The sequence below is a fragment of the Sitophilus oryzae genome, unplaced genomic scaffold (assembly GCF_002938485.1).
Source record: "Sitophilus oryzae breed Bouriz unplaced genomic scaffold, Soryzae_2.0 scaffold_1639_pilon_pilon, whole genome shotgun sequence".
Taxonomy (NCBI): domain Eukaryota; kingdom Metazoa; phylum Arthropoda; class Insecta; order Coleoptera; family Curculionidae; genus Sitophilus; species Sitophilus oryzae.
In genome coordinates this window covers 2387565-2406824 of record NW_022146324.1, presented here as the reverse complement: position 1 = coordinate 2406824, position 19260 = coordinate 2387565, and the positions used below count along the sequence as shown (strand labels likewise).

Sequence of the window (19260 nt, the reverse complement as noted above, 5' to 3'; positions counted from 1 at the left end):
GTTACAATATTCATAAGCTTTCAAACTTAACAATGACGTGGGGTAAAATATTGAATACGGAAAATCAAATGCAATAAAACAATAATATAAAATAGATAATATAAATATAATATAAACAATCAAATCATTTCACTGGAAGATGGATTGGAAATGGTAGAGCAATATAATGGCCAGCGAGGTTCCTGGACCTGCCAGCAAGGATCGGGGGGCGGGGTACATTATTATACATTATTTGTAAAAGTGAAATCAATACATCTTAACATTTACCATAAAGAGTACAAAATGCATTCGGAAGTATAAGAAGAAAGTTCAAAGAGCTATAAATAAAATTGAACGAAAAATAAATTCGTGCAATAGAGAGGGTGGTTACCCTTTCGAAATGTAGAGCATTAGAAACTAGTTTGTAATTGTAGAAGTTGATTTATTTATAATAACTACGATTAATATTATGCATATTATTGGATCGTGCACTGAGATTTCAAATTCACAATAAAAATAATATCTTTAAATTGCTGACTTGGATATTATTTATTTCAATCTTCCAATTGGCTCAATTTTTCTAAAATAGTTAGCGCTGATTAATATTTTTACGATTAATATAATCAGGTTAAATACTTTAAAAAACCAGAGTCGGACTTGAAATTATTTTAAATAATAATTAAATAGTGTTGTAACCAAAGCAAAAAAAGTATAAAGTGTGGCATATCATTATACTCAGGAGACCAAGTTCTTTCAAAACTTAAAAATAAAAAATGCAGGTCCGTATTTAAAAAAATTAAGTTGGCCTCTGTATCTCACAAATTATCAACTAATTTAAAAGTTTAAAAATACTATCAGATAACCCTAATAGAGTGACTATGAGTCTGTGAGAGTGTACAAATAGTTTTTTTAATTTTCTAAAGTCCGTCTTCGTCTTTACAAGAGGAAATTTTTTTCATTATTGACATTTTGAGAAAAATGCATTCTTTATAAAAATTTTCACTTGTTCTAGAATGGTTAATCCTTTTTATTCTTTTCCAAATTTCCATACCGTTTTAGAGAAAATTAAGAAAAACATGAAAATATGGCTGAATTTTCTTACAATCTTAAAAATCAAAAGGCGTTTCTATGGTAATATCAATTCGATTTCATTCTTTTAGAGAATAGATGTATTGATTATTGATTATGTTATGATTATTATTAATTTTGATTAACGTCATATTCTATGCTGTTGTTAAAGTATCATATTTTCCGATAACTATCATCTTGCTTCTTTAAAGTTTTTAAACAACAAAAAACATTATGATAATTAAAATTATACAGGGTGGCCCATCGAAAAAGTTCCGCAAGGCATAACGGCCAGGGTAATTTTTTTTTCAGAAAATTCAAAAACACGTCAATTTTGTTTGTGAGGGGGACAACTTTTGCCCCAAAAATGATTGCAAAATCTTCAACCCTCTGAGCGGGGGTGTCATCCCCCAATTTTTTTCAAATGGGAAGGGGGGTCAAGTGGTACGCAATGAAAAGGGCTTTCTATTATCTATACTTTCCCGCTTCGTTTTTGAAAATCGGTCGAGTCATTGAGAAAATATGAAGGATTGAAATTTGAAAAGTTTATTTAAACATTTATCAGAGTAAATGATGAGGATAAATTCCTTCGACCAATTTGCTGTTTTTTGTTATTATTTCTAGATGTTTTCGCATTTTTTCACTTGCCATAAGGTTGAACGATCAGGTGCGGTAGTTGCTAGATAGCTGTTCTGTGACTTGTGCGTTGAAGTTCTTCTCAATACCGTTAAACTTTTTAACAATTATGGTGTAACCACTTGCAGAAAAAGTAGAAATAATCGAACTTTATTTTAAAAATAATGAATGTGGCAATCGGGTTGCGCAGATAATCAATGAACGCCATCCTAACAAACACCTTTATGGCAAAATTGTTCGCGAGTTAGTAGCAAAATTTCGCGAAACTGGTTCCGTTATGAATAAATAGAGGCAGAGGGAAAATACTGTAGTAAATGAAGCTATGGAGGTATTCGTATTAGGTCAAGTTGCCAAGTACGCTGAGTACAAGAAAATTAGCCAATAAGACCGGCGTGAATCGAACAAGCGTCCAAAGGATATTAAAAAAAGTTCCACCCGTACAAAATTCAGTTGGTACAAGAACTCAACGAAGACGTTTTAAAATAAAGTAAAATAAAGTTCGATTATTTCCACTTTTTCTGCAAGTGAGTACACCATAATTGTTAAAAATTTAACGATATTGAGAAGAACTTCAACGCACAAGTCACAGAACAGCTATCTAGCAACTACCGCACCTGATCGTTCAACCTTGTGGCAAGTGAAAAAATGCGAAAACATCTAGAAATAATAACAAAAAACAGCAAATTGGTCGAAGGAATTTATCCTCATCATTTACTCTGATAAATGTTTAAATAAACTTTTCAAATTTCAATCCTTCATATTTTCTCAATGACTCGACCGATTTTCAAAAACGAAGCGGGAAAGTATAGATAATAGAAAGCCCTTTTCATTGCGGTATCACTTGACCCCCCTTCCCATTTCAAAAAAATTGGGGGATGACAGCCCCGCTCAGAGGGTTGAAGATTTTGCAATCATTTTTGGGGCAAAAGTTGTCCCCCTCACAAACAAAATTGACGTGTTTTTGGATTTTTTGAAAAAGAAAATACTCTGGCCGTTATGTCTTGCGGAACGTTTTCGATGGGCCACCCCGTATGAATACCAATCTATCAAAAAATGAAAACGAATTTACATTACCATAGAAACGCGTTTTGATTTTTAGGACTTCAAATATCTTCAAAAAATTCAACCATATCTTTATGTTTTTCTCTAAAAAAATCTTCTTTAAATTTTTTTCTAAAACAGTATGAAAATTTAGAAAATTATATACGGGATTAACCATTTTTAGAACAAGCAAACATTTTTATAGGAATGACGAAGACAATCCGGGGACATACTGTATATGTATTTTAATTATAACATGGAATAGAAATTTATGTCATTTATATGATTTTTATATAATTATTTTAATCTATGTATTTTGTCAAAACAATTTTTGACAATCTAACTATTTATTATAATTATATTTATATATAGTTCTACAAAAGTGACTGACAACAGAGGCAACTAGTTACAGTCAAAAAACAATAATACAATCAAAAGTTCTGTTTATTATTAGATATAACAATTTATGACACGTGGCATTATTTTATTTTATGTATTTATTTCCTTATTGTTTTTCTTAGTTCAACGTTTTCCTTTATTACAAATTAATAATTTATAAACTTGACATTGAAGAAAATTACTTCATTCTGTTAAGTATTCCTGTCGTTTTAGTTCGCGCAAGGTCATAAAATTAATTAAAAACCACATCTATCTAGAGACAAATAACTTTAACTGACTCCATGCTTTGACAGGTAATCTGTATTTAAAGAATTCTATTTAACTGCCATATGTATGCTAAATATGTGGAAAACAACTATCTATAGGTGGGCTTTGGGTTGGGAGGTAACGTAAAACTATTCGACAAATTTTATATTTTTAGGCATTCTATGGCAAATTACAGCCTAGATATTATCACAAGTTTATATTGGGTTGGATTTATATTTCCTTTGGGTGGACAATGACAACCGCAGCTACCAGCTGCAATCATGAATGTCAAAGTAAAGGTCGTGCTAGTATGGTCTCCATGATGGTCTCTCTTACCTTTCTAGCCCCACCTGACTGTATATTTAAATTTTGAAGACAGGAGTTGATAAAGGTGTCATGTCGCATTTTTTTAAAAATCAGTTTTATTCCGCATTTCAACATTCCTTTGACAGATCTATCCTCCAATAGACTCTAATCAAATATAAATATCATAAAGAATAACCTAGGTGATAAAGGTGTCATGTTACATACACGATCAATAATTTTTAGACGTGTTTTGTCGATTCATATACAAACTAAAATATATAGGAAACTGAAATGACACCGTCTGTTGGAGAATTCAGTGGCGCCATGCATCGGGTCGTTACACAACTTATGATACAATTTTATTTTATTTTACAGGAAACTTTACATTTTAACTACAGGTAACTATATTGTTTTGTCCACTCTAGCGCCATCTATTATCAATTTTTGGAATGTAATTTATTTTTTTTGTACAGAAAATAGATTATTTTTCTTCTATTTCCTATTTTTTAATAAGAATAAGTTACTCTAAATGCGACATCGCCTCATTATATCGTATTGTTCTCAAACAGGTGACGTTTCATTTAGAATTAACTTATACTCATCAAAAAATATGAAATAGATAGAAAAAAACAGCTGTAGTTAATAAAATAAAAATAATTAACTGTGGATATGTTTAATAATTATTATTAGTAATAACTTTATTAAAAAAAGTAAATAATACAAATTATACAATAAATAAAATGTCTTCTTCAGACGAAGGCTCGCACGGTGCTGCTATACTTAACTTGTTCATATAAATACAATAATAATTATAAATCAATACAATAGCATTAAATAATATAAAATACAACTAACAAAGTTTTGTCGCGAACTTATTCGAAGCGCGGCGAAAAAATGTAAATTGGATCAATGGTATCTATGTATAAAAACGCAGACCCACGGATTAAAGCGAAGTAACGCTAAGAATCAAAATACATGCAATTAATCCAATGACATTTTGGCGCTTCGCAAAAGTTTAAAGCATGATGAGCACTTGAGCGAAGCGCGCCGAAGCCGAAGCCATGCGAAGCACTGTTTTTCGTACGCGATGGATAATTAAAGTTGTTTTAACCTGACCTTTTTAATTTTAGTATTATGCGTAGAGAAATATTATCTATGTAAGGATTTGATAAAAACATTGGATTCATAACGTTAATATAAAAACGCCTTTTATCTGCATTTTTCCTCAATTTCCACCCAGGTGTTGTCTCGTCTCAATTCATTATGATAATTTGAATTCTCAACATAACTCTTTGTAGCTCTGTATAATCATAATGAATGTTTCATCATCCTTGATCTCAGTAATTAAACTGAATTCACAGGTTGTACGATTCCTTTGCTATCCTTGAGATCTGAAACAAATAAATATGTATAATTATGTGACACATCAAAAAAACCCGAGTATGGTTTATAGGATGAAAAAATTAAAAGTTGATGCCGTTGAAGGGCTCTAAAATCTCAACAGAAATTGGCTATGAACTTTTTATCTTAGTCTTTAAGTTAACACAAGCATTATTTTTCACAAGAAATAATTATGGTGTTTATATGCCTTTTAAAAAAAAAAATAAGCAGGATTCAAAAACAATTGCTGATAAAGCAAATTTACATATTTCATATCTACCAGCTCCACTTATTATATTTTTTAATTCTTACCTAACTTGGTTGTAAACAACTGCCTGGGTTAAATTCTTAAAAGAGGTCTTACAGGAGACAGATCTTATACCTCACTCACAAAACTCCATCATCTGCACTCTGGAAGATTCCTGATTTGGGTTATCTGATCCGTCCTCTAAAATGATAGATACAATTTAAAAAATCTAAAACGATAATTTTAATGAACCAAATTCAGTTTGGATTCGTAATACATATTAATATTTTTAATAAACTTTGGAATATCTAATAATTGAATCACTCTCTGGCCAAATTAAAGCAGCCATCAGTGCCATAACTTGTTTATTTACAGCCCAATTAAAATATTTTTTGTTATAAAGTTGATATGATATTTTTTTTAAAATAATGTTCATCTTCATTACTGAATATTTTGCGACATTAATTTGGCCCACGGTGTAGGTACCAACCCTTTTCAGTTACAGCTTTTTTCTCAGGTAACAGTACATGTCTAATACCAACGAGTGAGTGGTCCACCAACAAGTTCTACAACAAATGTTTGTCTTTAAATACAGGATTTGTACCTGGATCGACATCACTGGACACCAAATGACCAGTAGGTTGATCATCTAAAAGATTATATTTCCATTTTATTAGATCAAAATATCTGAAAACGTTCTTTATTTAACTAAATGCATATACTTACCCATATGAACTGGTGTATATAAAAACTTTAGAATTAACTTCTAAACCTCTTTTTATTCCAGGTACGATCTTGATTGCAAAAATGTAAATCACAAACTCTATAAATCTTTCAAATATCTTGCTGTGTTGTATTTTCCATTTTAAGGTTTCGCACTTGATACCACTTTTGAAATAATGTAGGATCGTTCTTCGAGAATGTATGTCTTTTGGAAAACAAATCCATGCATGCCGGCATCGGAACAACATATTTATGAAAAGGTTTACGGCCTGATTCCATCATTGTTTTTAATAAAAAGTTTAAATAATCACTAAAATTCCAGTAAAACTTTTTTCGATTTTTGACGGTGCATATTATTTGATTAAAACTGACTTGATTTAATTTGATAAACGCTAAAAGTCATAATATTTTTCCCTCAAGCGCGACCGGTGGTTCGTCACAGAACTAATAAATTTGTGTATAACTGGTTGCGGTAAAAAAGTCCTTTCAAAGATCTCAATTTCAGTTTCCCATATATTTTAGTTTGTATATGTGTCGATTTACTCGAAACTTTAAAAAAGCGACATGACACCTTTATCCACTCATGTCTGCAATTATTATTCATTACATCATGAATATCTAATTCGTATTTTTTACAGGTTTGTTAAGATTGTAAATATAGATTAAAATAGTACTTAAATACCTTCATAATACTTGTTATAAAGTGACCAGATTTTTCGTAAAAATTAGACACATTTTTCAAGAATATGTATTAGTGAGGTATTATGTTATTATATAATTTTTTATACCGGGTGCGTCTCGAAAGTGGCTCATCCATATAAAGGGTGTCTCAGATTTTAATCGGGAAAATTTAATAGACGATAGAACTTGCAAAAATAAAACAAAAAGTTCATATCAACTTGCAAGATTTAAAGCTTCCTTTTCGAGATACAGGGTACCATTAAAATACCAATTATAATATTAATTACCAATTAGAATTTAATTTTTTTCGCAAGAAGTAAGGAAGATAGACAAAAAAGTCAGGAGACAAAAAAATATTATTTTTAATTACTAAATCCAAAAATAATATTAAACTTAAAAGCAGTGGCGTGCCTATTTTTTCCTTTAAAATAATTTAACAGGGATGCCCCCCCGCCGCCCCTGGCCATTAAACTTAAATCTAATTATATCAAATTAAGTCCCATAGTAAGTATTATAAACGGGTCAAGTTATGTTGTTATATATTATATTTACACCTATTTTTCTGAATACTGTTTGTTTGTTTAAATGGATGTATTTCTATCTTATATTTACACAATTTTTTTTACTGTAGGTTTAGATTTAGGAATATTTATGCTTTGTTAACAAAAATTTGTATATTTTTTAAACAATAAAGTACTTTTGAAATTGAAATTGAAATATATCAAAATCAATTAAATAGTTTTTCAAATATCTTAATTTTTTTTTCTTTTTTAAGTAACTTTAACACCCTGTATCTCGAAAAGGAAGCTTTAAATCTTACAAGTTGATATGAACTTTTTGTTTTATTTTTGCAAGTTCTATCGTCTATTAAATTTTCCCGATTAAAATCTGAGACACCCTGTATATATCAAATTCGATTATCAAAATATAATTCATTCACGGCGTAGAAAGCCTTGTCTAGTAAATAAGAGTTCAATGCTTTGCGAAATGAAGAAAATTATGTTATGGATTTGATTTCAAATGGCAGGTGATTGTGCATTTTTTTCGAGTTGTATAATATTGAACTTTTAACTAACTCTGAGCTTGGGGTAGGTAGATAAAGATCTTGCTCCGCGTTCCTGAGTGGATAAGTGTGAGATGGCCTTTCTTGAGAAGCTGATGCATGCTTACGTATTAGGCAAACGGATTCAAATATAAATAAGGAAGGAAGAGTTAATATTTTTAATTTTTAAAAAAGTCCTGGCAATGAGTTCTGCTGTTTAATCCCAGTGAATATCGAACAGCTCTCTTCTGGAGCTTGAAAATGCGGTCAAATTGAGTCGCACAACACGTACCCCAGAATGGAAGGGCATACCTGAAGTGCGACTCAAAAAGTGCATAATAAACAGTTCTAGCCAATGACAAGTTAAGCTCCTTAGAAACAGATCTTAACGCAAAACAGGCAGAGCTCAGTTTTTTCGACAAAGTTTCGATATGCATCTTCCATTTCAGAGAATTGTCCACAATAAGCCCTAAGAATTTTACAGATTTTACTACGTCAATGGTGGTGTTGTTAAGTGCAAAAGGCTGCAGCGAGTTTTTATACGACAAAGCTTTAGTTTTAGAAATGTTGAGACTCAGGAGGTTCGAATCGCACCAAGATTTAATGTTGATTAAGTCATTTGATGTAATCCTATGAAGTGCCGTGACGTCCTTGTTGCTCCAAGTGAAGCTAGTGTCGTCGACAAAAAGACATATTTCGCCACTGATTTTTATGTTAGCGATGTCGTTAATAAAAAGAAGAAACAAAATGGGGCACACACTGAGCCTTGTGGTACTCCACATTCTATTGGCTTGCTAGAAGACAACGTGGTATCCACCCTCACAAGTTGACTTCTGTTGCTCAGATACGACTTAAACCATTCGAGAGATGTTCCCCTGAACCCATAGTGCTGCAGTTTATTAATTAGGATCTTATGATTTACACAGTCGAATGCCTTAGAAAATTGTTGCTGTAGAATGATGGTTATTTAGGCTGGAGTAAACTTTATTAAGGAGGGAAAACATAGCATCATTTGTGGACCTGTTGCTTAGAAATCCAAACTGATGTTCAGTAAGTATTTTGTACTTAAACAGAAAAAACACTGTAAAATCGTAAACCGTTTCAAAGTTATGGTACTATGAATGGAAAACGATTTTTTACGTGGTATTTAAAAGGAAGACTTTGAATGTTCACCGACATCTTTTTATATTGAGCTAAAAATCCTGCCTTCCGGAGATATTTTTTTTTCGATTATTAGGTTCATTTCAGCACAGGACCACTTTATTTCGGCGTAGTTTTTCTTTTAATGCCATCAAGCATTATAATAATATCTCATCAGCTTTTAAAATTCTTTCGGTAGACCTCTTTAAAAAGAAGATTAAGGATATGTTATTAGATACCTAGGCTATAATTTTTATATTGTATTTAGAATGTTTTTTTTTTGTTTTTTGTATTTTTACTTTGTTGTGTGTTTTTTTTCTTATTTTGTATTTCTTTAAATTATTGTATTAAGTAGTTTGCACTATTTTATATGTGGCGTATTATGGTTAGGTGTAAGAGTAGCTTAAGCTAAACCTCGCCATAATGCTCAAATCACAATAATGTAATAAGTCCAACTTTATTACAAATAAAGACCAGTTTATTATTATTATTATTATTATTTTAACCCATAAATTCCATAGGTTAGTTTTTTTGGCTCACCCTAATAATATGTAGGCTCACCCTAGCTCTTAGCTATATTTTTACGGTACAGTACATCTGCTGGATCTGTGTCTATGAAAGGAATGCGGACAAAAAACATTTAAATAAACAGTAATATATTTTATACGTCGATTTGACGAGTGCGTCACCGCAAATCGCTCCGCCCACTCATTTTATTGGCTACTTGCAAATTTGTTGAATTTTTATTGATGGGACGCGTCGTCTATTTTTTTACGAAAAACATCGAGAGAATATCGTTTCCCCTCTCACGGATACCCCGTAGCTACAGAACGGACAGACGTACTGTACTGCTGATGATATGCTGAATTAAATCTATAATATTTGATCTATCTTTTGTACACGGATATTGAAACCACTCGTCATAAAAAAACATAATGTCTTCGTCTAGTTTTATTACTGCGACTTGACGACCGTAACAAACCATAAAAATTTATCTAAACATTAAATCTACTACGATTAAGGAAACAACTATTTACGTTTCGTTGATCCCATTGACTAAAAAACTATCCTATATTCCGCCTGTACAAGAACAGACAGTAAAGCCCCGTCTACATCTAATCTTTTACCTTACGTGTTACCTGTTCAGTCTAAACGTATCAAGTGAAACCTTGTGTGTAGACGAAAAAAACGGACGTTTTACTTGAACTGAATTAAGAGGGAAGACCGTATCGAGAACTCACGAAATTATTCAGTTTTATAGATGCCGATTGTATGGGAGGGGGGAAATTTCATCATCGCGACCTTATAGATCTATTGTGTCACGTTGTCTTGAGTTATAAATAACTCCTCATACAATCTCAGAGCTTTGTCAAAAGCCAGTATCTGAGACGGTTTTACAGAGGCTAGTTCTCCATCTCCGATATCAGTTGTACCAAAGTTTATAGCAAGACGAATGGTTGTCGTCTCGGCGCATTCAGTGATGGGATGGATGTTCTGGTGTTTCCCCGTTTTTCGTACAGAATTTGCATTTGCCGTTGTTTTTTAGCTTCAATCTACTGAGGTGTCCATTGAGGAGACAGTGTCCTATTAAAAACCCCGTGGCAATTCGAAGATTGTTCTTAATGAAATCAAGAAATATTCCTTTGTCTTCCAGATTCTTACAGGTTTTGAGTTCTGCGTTAGTAGAGTGTTCGCTGATTTTCTAGCTAGATCGTTTGTTTTTTCATTACCTTCTATCCATTTGTGGGCACCCAGAGTAGGAAGACTTTATTTCCTTTGCCTAATTTGTTCAGCTTCTCTATACTCTATACATTCTTTGGCCAACTTCGATTTGAAGGTTACTGACCGCCCTTAGGAGTCTATTACGCTGTACTGTTCGGATTGCTCTCAGGGGTCGGGTAAAGCGGGTGTGTCGCTGAAGGAAATATATATTATATTTCAGAAATCTGCCTAAGACTTAGCCCGATCCTGTCGTGTTAAGCCACACCCAAAATTCCAAACACACGTGCTTTGATTAAGGCTTGATTAAGGTTTGCAGAGCTTGAGAATTGGTCATAAATTAGTGAGCAATTTGTTACAAAACCATATAAATTACAGTTCGTCTGCTGGATCTGTGTCTATGAAAGGAATGCGGACAAAAAACATTTAAATAAACAGCAATATATTTTATACGTCGACTTGACGAGTACGACACCGCAAATCGCTCCGCTCACTCATTTTATTGGCTACTTGCAAATTTGTCGAATTTTTATTGATGGGACGCGTCGTCTAATCTTTTACGACAAACATCGAGAGAATATCGTTTCCCCTCTCACGGATACCCCGTAGCCACAGAACGGACAGACGTACTGTATATATCACTGTAATCACAAAACTTCAATCTATTTCCTTATTGTAACGGAATTTTAAATTATGTCTTTATTTTCGAGAAAATTTAGTTCAAACATAAGGAATATTTTATTGATGTTTGACCTTCAAAATCTTAAAAATAAAGAAGTTGTCTAAAAAGCTGCTACTATACGTATATAGTATAATTTTTTATCTTTAATTTCCTTCTTTATTTGTGTAAAAATACCTAGCCAGTTACATAAAACATTAAATAGTTTACATAAAACGTTAAATCCCGAACGCTTATTTTGCTACTTTTTCGGACTAGTGAAACGGACTCTTAAAGCTGACTATCGGATAAAATGGAGCATCGGTATTCCACGTGAGTCGTCAGTGTCAGCGTCGAGTATCGTGCGTCATTCAGAGAACATCGCAACTCCGCTAGTATTCGCGCTCGGTTTTTCGCGCCGGTAGTGCACCCTAACCTAACCTCAAAAACTTGCTCCATTCTTCTGAGTAAGCCCCGCCTACCACAGCCTAGTCCAAGAAGCGTGGTTTAGCATCCGCCAATCATGGCCCCTAAAAAAAGGAAAACCAAACCGTCATTAACGGTCACTGAAAGCATGGGGATTTCCGAATCTCCTGCGTCTACTTCAAATCCTCCAAAAAGTTATTTCCTTTCTTTATCTGTTGACATAGATCTAACAAAGGATTTTCCCCTCAAGAAATTGCTGACCTCATCGAAGCACAAAAATTTCTCCTTGAAAGGTCGAAATTAATCATCAGAATTCTTAGACAAGAAGCAAAGCAATGTGAGCAAGACGCTCACTCAAATCAAGAAAAGCAAAGGAAAAAGAGACATCGGGTGACTAGCTCTGACGAGTATCTTATTTCCTCAGTATCAACTCAAGAAAAAATAGCCTTCAGGGAGGCCTCCCCGTTGTGTACTCCATCTCCACCACCTCCCTCCTCAATCTCAGGCGAAAATCCTGAGCAAATGGTGATTGATTGTCCGGAACAACAGGTTCCTACGAGTTCAAGAACTCTACCTGCTGTTCTTCAAATACAGTAGGCGCTACAATCCCAAACTCCCCCTGCTGTTTTTCAAACACAGCAGGCGCCACAATTTAAAAGCAAAGTGCCTAAAAAGCCTCCCCAAGTTGTACTTCGTGATACTCGTCTCTGGATGAGTATCACAAGCATTTTCAAAGAACAAAAAATCTGCTTTTCAGAAGCAAAGACTGTGTCTCTCGGCATTAGGATCACTCCTTCATCTTCAGATGACCATAGAGCCATCGTAGAATTCTTCAAAAGTAAGCAAATCTCTTTTCATACATATTTTTCCCCTGATGACAGGGATCTAAATGTTCTAATCAAAGGTGTTGAAGTTTTTGTTGACAACTCGGCAATAATTGAGGACCTTACAACCCAAGGATTTGAGGTCAAAGAGGTGCATCGTCTCTCACAAGATGGCATCCCAATGGTCGTCGTCAAGGTCAGATTACCTTAACATCTTCAACATCACGCATGTGGGCTCGCTGAGGAGTCTTTTCTGCCCATCTCATTAATTAACCAAGAATTCCAGAAACAGCTACTTGAAAAAGTAGCCGATCAAGTCAAAACCATGGTGTCAGACATATTTTCAAATATGTTACTCCTAAAAAATGAATCTTCATTCCTCTGAATGTAACCCCCCCCCCCCCTTAAAAATCTGTCATCCGGAAAATCAATAAATCTCTTCTGGACATAAGTCCAGTCTCACCCCAAATTCGCATATTACTACTAGTCTTATAGGCACCCAGGGCTTCGTCTCTTTTCTCCTGATCTCATAATCTGGATTATATAGCTGCCAAATCTTTGGTTCGCTGAAATCCAAGGAGGTGGTTATTTTAGTACAAGCGCCAAAACGAAAGGTAAAACGTTATGTGTAGTTGGGACTTAACACGCATGCAAGCACGTTAAAATTCGGCGATTCATTTATGGGCGACCTTGTCGTAGAATCGATGTCAAAGTCCGTTTAAAGGTCGGCAATTACGTCGTTCAATTTCGATTTCAACAGCCTTACTATTGAACTTGAAAATTAAAAAAATTATCGTTTCTTCCTCGGTGGAAGTAGGAACGATGGCGCGATGCATCGCAATGAGCTAGCTTGGATTTTAATTGGTTGTAGATTGTGCTTTATTAATTTAATTGTACGATACCATTGGATGTCTTAATAAAACGTAGTAATTAATTATTTTTGCGTATTTTCTTATAGTTACTATCAGAGGCAGATTTTTTTTTGGTTTTGAACAGGGTGCAAAAAAATCAAGATTTAAAAAAATCCCAAAAATTGATTTTTTTATTTTAATCGGATTTTTTTTTATTTTAAGCAATTTTCTATTTAAAGTCCTATCCTAAATGGCTAAATCTTCGTAACTCTGGTTCGCATTGGTCACCGATTTATTTTATTCTGAAAACTTTGCCGATGCCACTATTTCCGCAAAAAGATCTAAAAGGATTTTTTTTGGAAATAGTCATGACGGTCTTAAGTCGAAATAAAATTAATACCATCTAATGTTCAAAGTGCAAAGTACTTATTGCAGAACAAAATGTCGTTAGAAATTTGGAATGAACTAGAAGATAAATTAGGGAAGATAGAAATTAGCTTGATCAACATTGAGCTGTTAGGTCCAAAAAGATATAAAACATCCTTAACACCTGCATATTTTTTGACGTTGATTATGGTCGTCGGGAATAAAAATATAACTTGACATCAGCAGAAACTAGTTCTGCACTACAGCTTGCTAATGAAATGTATGCGAATACCGGATTTCTGGCACTTCACAATTTCAAAATTAATATGCCATTTAGAAGTCTAATGGATTCATACGAAATAACTCCAATATTAAGTAATCAGCCCACATGAAAGTTGAAAATGACAATTCCAATCCAGTAAATATACAGAGAGGAGTAAGCAGGGATTGGAAAACTACATGTAACTTTTAAAAACTACATAAACTACATTACATGCAGTTAATGTAGTTTATGTAGAGGATGTAGTTTTTGTAACCTATGTATGTAACTTTCAAATATCAAAGGTTTGAGGTGAGGTTATAATAAGTTGAAGCTTTAGAAAACACAATGTATTTAAGAAAACAGAAGAAATATGGCTTTAAATATAATATTCACACATCATATTACTTAGATCTCTCATACAAAGCAAAATTATTATTCATAATATCAATACATAGTTTATTAACGTAGTTTTCATGTAGTTAATGAACGGGAAAAGACGTAGTTTTTGAAGAAAAACTACAAATAGTTAATCAGGTAAATTACGTCTTAATTAACTACTTCCGAACCCTGGGAGTAAGACAGAGATGTGTGCTGTCTCCTTCGATATTTAATGTTTATTCTGAGGCGATTTTTCGGAAAGCTTTTTCTTCAACAGATTGCGGTATTAAAGTCAACGGCGAAGTCATTAACAACATTAATAGATTTGCCAATGACACAGTTCTTATTGCCGATTCTAATACTGGTCTCCAGAGTTTAGTAGAACGACTTGAAGGCTCCTGTAAGAAATACAGGATGAAGATCAATTCCTCTAAAACTAAAGTCATGGTATTTGGAAAAACCAAAATGTACCAATTCCTATTAAAATAGAGGGCAATACCTTAGAACAGGTCTACAAGTTCAAATATTTGGGGTCCTGGATAGTTAACACCTTGAACAACGACATGGAAATAAAAATCAGAATAGAACAAGCGAGAAATGCATTTTTAAAAATTAAGAACGTCTTCCAGAATCCCAGATTGGACCTTGAGTTGAGAACTAGGCTCGTTAAGTGTTATGTTTGATCAATCCTATTATACGGAGCAGAAACATAAACACTGAAAGTTCAAGAGATGAATCGCTTCGAATCGTTCGAAACATGGATATATCGAAGAATGCTTAAATTTCCATGGACAGCCCATATCACAAATACCGAAGTCTACAACAGAATAGGCAGAGAAAGGGAATGAATAAAAATGAATGAATAAAGTGAATAGGCAGAGAAAAACATCATACTTAGGGCATATATTGAGAAATGAAAAATACGTCTTACAATTAAGAGTAAAATTGAGGGAAAAAGAGGTCTCGGCAGGAAGAAACTATCTTGGTTGAGAAACATCAGAAACTGGACTCACTTAACTTTTGAAGAACTCATAAGGAAAGCCGCGAATTGTGAAGATTTTGCCAATGTGATCGCCAACCTCTTGGCTTTGTGGCCATCCCTTTTGTGGAACATAAAATAAGCTCAGTAAAGATTGACAAGTCCACAAAATTTCAAATCAAATTCAAATGTGTCAAATGCACAAAACATCCCCCTTTCGAACTTCGTCTGTCATGCTAAGAAATGAAAGTAAATAATAAAGCGCCTCTCGTGTTTGTTCGCACTCAAAAAATTTCAATTAATGCCTGTATATATTTTTAATATATTTTTTAAATTTACATTTTTTTAATTCTAAAGTAATATATTACATTTAAATGGAATATATTACATAACAATTACGTCAATTACAGGATTACAAGCTTGTTTTCTAACATTTTTTAAATAAAACGAATTATAAAATTTCAATATATGTATATTTGTCGTAGGTATGAAAAAAGTAAAATATAAAATGGACACAATATTTCTATTTCACAAATAAAAATATCCGACAACACTAAAATCACTGAAACTTCCGCGGCTGACAACGAAAACTGAAAAATATAACGGCACTTTTTGTTTTGGACCTGCATATCAACATTACGCTGTACTATTATGTGTTTGTTGTTGAAATAATAAAAAAATATCTAATTATAACTTGTGAATTTTATAGTTATTAACGTAATAAGGCCGATAAACAACAAATAACGGCCGGGCTGAAGTTTGTGATCCGAGGCGATAGCCGAGGATCATAAGCAGCCAAGGCCGTTATTTGTTATCGGCCGTGTTGCGTTCTAGATTTTTCGTCATACTGCAGATTTTTTAGAGCAATAAACACTACTATTTAATAACAAATTTTATTGAACAATAACACAAGTAAGGATAAAAAATACATAATGTCTTATACTAAAATTCATTTTCATGATAATGAACATGGAAATTAAAGTGCACTTGTTGTTCTTAGAAATCTGTAATCCTTCCCAGGGATTTACAGATTTTATAGAAGAAAGATGATGCTACTGAAGAATGGCAAATATTTGTATCCACTAAAGACACATTATTTTTGGAGCTATCATGAAAAAGTTGATTTGTTATTTTCATTCTTTTGGAAACTGATTTTTCTATGTAAGTTTCTGCCACTGTTGAAGACTCCCATCCTCCTAGCTCCTTTAGCGATAGTAAATCACCACCATTTTCGGCGAGCATGGTTGCTGATGATCTACGAAATGAATGCCCTGTATAACGTTCTGGATTCTCCAAGTTCAAAAATTTTTGCAATTTTCTGCGGTACGCTCCCGATGGTATGTATACCGACGATTTGCTTAACACACTTGCCTTTCTTGTAACCAATGAAAAATTTTGGATTGTCAAAGTTACGAGGACGCAGGTTGATGTATTTTTGTATAAACCATAGGCATCAAACGGAAGGCCCGTTTTTGGAATAAGAAATTTCCTATCTTTCTTATTTTTAGTATTTCTTAATGAGACAAGAATATTTTTCTCCGAATCTTCGAAATCATCAACTGTGAGTGACCAAAGCTCGCTGCGCCTACAAGCTCAAGAATACCAAGCACCAATACAATTTTTCGAGTAACCAGGTGTAATGATCGGCATCCAGTAGAAAATTATTTATGTCATTCTCCGACAGAACTTTGGCTTTTTTGGTGAATAACCTTCATTTTGCGCCTCAGAAACATGAACAGTTTACCAAATCTATGAACAAATATAATTTAGATGAGTATGATTAAATATCGAAGAATATAATGGCTTTTTACCTTGATATGTCGATGTTTTCATATACTCTCAACGCAAGCTTCAGCATGGATATCTTGTCCACAGTGATGTAGGAGAATACATTTCAGACATTCTTTTAGCATAAGCCAGCAATACCGCTTCATTTACGCTGTTTATACTTCTATCCTGCCGCCACTTCAAAAAATTGTCATATTCCTGCTGATATCTCTCTCTGGTTATAGTCGGAAGTATAATTTTGAGTAGCCGCAGCCGCTTCCTCCTGTATTTCCAACGGAATTTCTCGCGACATCTCGCTATGGTCTATTTTCCCAATTTTTGAAAAGTCCAACTGACAATAAATAGTCATTGTTGCAGGTGACAGACGTTACGATTACCTTAGAAACTTAACGGCCGCCGGCCGTTATGATAACGTCCGGCGGACGTTATATGCATCTTTTCCATTCTGATTTTGCTTATGTTATAATAATATAACAATATAGTATGACGAAAATATTTTTTGTTACGGGCCTTCCGTTTGATGCCTATGGTTTATACAAAAAATACATCAACCTGCGTCCTCGTAACTTTGACAATCCAAAATTTTTCATTGGTTACAAGAAAGGCAAGTGTGTTAAGCAAATCGTCGGTATACATACCATCGGGAGCGTACCGCAGAAAATTGCAAAATTTTTGAACTTGGAGAATCCAGAACGTTATACAGGGCATTCATTTCGTAGATCATCAGCAACCATGCTCGCCGAAAATGGTGGTGATTTACTATCGCTAAAGGAGCTAGGAGGATGGGAGTCTTCAACAGTGGCAGAAACTTACATAGAAAAATCAGTTTCCAAAAGAATGAAAATAACAAATCAACTTTTTCATGATAGCTCCAAAAATAATGTGTCTTTAGTGGATACAAATATTTGCCATTCTTCAGTAGCATCATCTTCTTCTATAAAATCTGTAAATCCCTGGGAAGGATTACAGATTTCTAAGAACAACAAGTGCATTTCCATGTTCATTATCATGAAAAATGAATTTTAGTATAAGACATTATGTATTTTTTATCCTTACTTGTGTTATTGTTCAATAAAATTTGTTATTAAATAGTAGTGTTTATTGCTCTAAAAAATCTGCAGTATGACGAAAAATCTAGAACGCAACACGGCCGATAACAAATAACGGCCTTGGCTGCTTATGATCCTCGGCTATCGCCTCGGATCACAAACTTCAGCCCGGCCGTTATTTGTTGTTTATCGGCCTTATTACGTTAATAACTATAACATGATTTTAAAATTTTAACTACTTTTGACAATAACTAACTTTTTGTTATCAAGATCATATCAAGATGACATTTTAGACGGCAACTGACATATATGTCATACTATTTGAATCTTAAATATGTATGTAATATAATTTAAATTACTATAATGCAACTTTATACTAAGAAAATATTTATACATTCACAAAATACAACAAAGTCTAATAATATAATTTGAAAACAATGAATATTGAATTAAAATTGAAAAAGTTAAGCGCGACCCCTTGTGTCAAAATTAGATGATTAATTTTTCGCAATTTTTACACCATTTCATGGCCGGTGGCGCCTCTAGTGTTCGTTCAGGTCGTTGGTCTTTTACTCCCGCTTATGGCCATTAAAGATAAAGTTCTAAAGGGGGATGTTTTGTGGTCAAATGAATCGTCAAACAGAACTGTCAAGGATTCCCACCCTAAAGTCCTTTTTCCGCCCATCATGCGTGAATACATGGATACCATTATACTCATTTCTTAATCTTTTTATTCAAAGCTACAACCTCAAGCATACATTTTTCATCAAATGTGTTATGCCCGTATTGACGGAGCAAAAATATTAACACTAAATGCCAAAAAACAAACATAACTATCGCTTCGTACTAAAGAGTACTAGTAGTAAAATTTCTTTATATCCCTTTTACATCTTTTAGCTTTTTATTTACAGAAATGCATAAAACATCCCGCATGCCGCCCAACAACAACAAAGAAGACCAGCCCGTCCACAAACCACAATTACGTCGGCATAGTGGTCATCATCAAGGTAGGCCCCGGCGCGGCAGATGGTGCCAATTACAGTGCGGCCGTACCGTTAATGCGGAGAGAGAA

At 33.7% G+C, this 19260-nt stretch overlaps 1 long non-coding RNA gene across 1 annotated transcript; it reads right to left on the bottom strand.

Moving 5' to 3' along the window:
• Positions 1-4425: 4425 nt before the first annotated feature.
• On the bottom strand, positions 4426-5940 carry LOC115880640. The gene is made up of 3 exons (XR_004049916.1): positions 5793-5940; positions 5368-5503; positions 4426-5066 (listed from the first exon to the last, which is right to left on the bottom strand). It is a non-coding gene; the product is annotated as an uncharacterized LOC115880640 (long non-coding RNA).
• Positions 5941-19260: the final 13320 nt, after the last annotated feature.